Raw genomic sequence first — 1,648 nt, forward strand, 5'->3', positions numbered from 1 at the left:
TCTTCCGCCACATCCGCTCAGCTTTTCTGCATTGTCTTTTCATACTCTGAACTGCTGTTGATTTTCTCCAAGCTGATTTCTGTCTGCCAGTCTTCTTGCTGACTTTCACAGGAGCAATGTCATCAATAACATTCTTAACTTTTGAGTTAAAGGAATCAAGGAGAAGATCAACAGAGTCTGCAGAAATGCTTGGTGTTAAAGATATAACCTTCATAAATAGCACACTAGTGTTTTCGTTAATGCATCTCTTTCTGACAGAAACAGATCTAGATTGAGTGGTAGCAGAGATCAATATATCAAAGAAAATACAGAAGTGATCAGATAGTGCTACGTCCTTAATAACAATGGATGAAATGTTTAGACCTCTACTGATGATTAAATCTAGAGTGTGTGTCCACGATTGTGTGTGCGTCCATGCACATGCTGAATCAGGTCAAAAGTGTTTAAAACAGTTATAATTTCTTTTGTAGTTTTGATTTCTGCATTATATATGTGAATATTAAAAGCCCCTGCAATAGCAAAACAGTCAAACTCTGAGGAAATCATTGATAACAGTTCTGTGAACTCTTCAACAAAGGCTGGAGAGTATTTTGGAGGCCTGTAAATAATGATGAACAGAATATGTGGAGCACCTTTCAGCACAATCCCTAGATATTCAAAAGATAAGTACTGATTAAATGACGCTTGCATTGATAGACATCTTTAAATAGAGCAGCTACACCTCCACCTCTCCTAACAGTCCTGCAAACACTCATGACAGTAAAGTTAGGAGAGGCTGTTTCATTGAGGACTGTTGCACTGCAGCAACATTCTAGCCATGTTTCATTTAGAAACATAAAATCCAGGTTGTTTGTGGTTATTAAGTCATCAGATATGTCATCAAAAGTGAAAGCAACACTTTGAAAAAGTTGCGTCAGATTCCACTGGAAAATCCATTGAGCAATCTTATTTGTTAGTCACTTTTCTGCTGAAGATGACCATTTTGGATTCTCCATCCAACCATTTCAGACAGGCCTCTAAAGTACATTTGTCATTTATCGTTGACAAACCCAATCAACCCAAATATCTGAAGAGCTATGACTTGCAGTCCCAGTAGAGCCAGCAGCTGTAGTGAAACACTGAAAAGATGCATGTACAGGGAACACAGCAACTAAGAGATTGCTCCTAAATACAATATTTGTGCTCCTCCATCACACCAGACCGGAAGCCACCATATACCTGAAACATCTGAGGAAAACAACACTGGTTTCTGTGGCTTACCTACATCTACATCTGAAACCTAGGACCGGTTCTTTGAAACTATTTTTGAGGTAAGACACTTTCCATTTTTATTTATGCATTCAGCAGATGCTTCTCTGCTGTCCTCTGCAGGCCATTCCTGATAGTTCAGAGGCCCATCTATCAGCAGAAAACAGTGGAAATATCTGTCTTTATGTACCTGCAGTCATTTAACTGCTTGCTATTTATTTTAATCCGTTTATAATATTATATTTGTGGAAGTTTTGATCCTGAAAAAGGAATGGCATTCGATTAATTGGTGACGCACATGACGTGATGCACCTCTCCTTCAATCACTGTGACAACATTCATATTACACAGTCTGTTAACAGTCTGTTAATGTATATATATATATATATATATATATATA

This window comes from Sinocyclocheilus anshuiensis, unplaced genomic scaffold (assembly GCF_001515605.1).
Source record: "Sinocyclocheilus anshuiensis isolate Anshui unplaced genomic scaffold, SAMN03320099.WGS_v1.1 scaffold169, whole genome shotgun sequence".
Lineage (NCBI taxonomy): Eukaryota > Metazoa > Chordata > Actinopteri > Cypriniformes > Cyprinidae > Sinocyclocheilus > Sinocyclocheilus anshuiensis.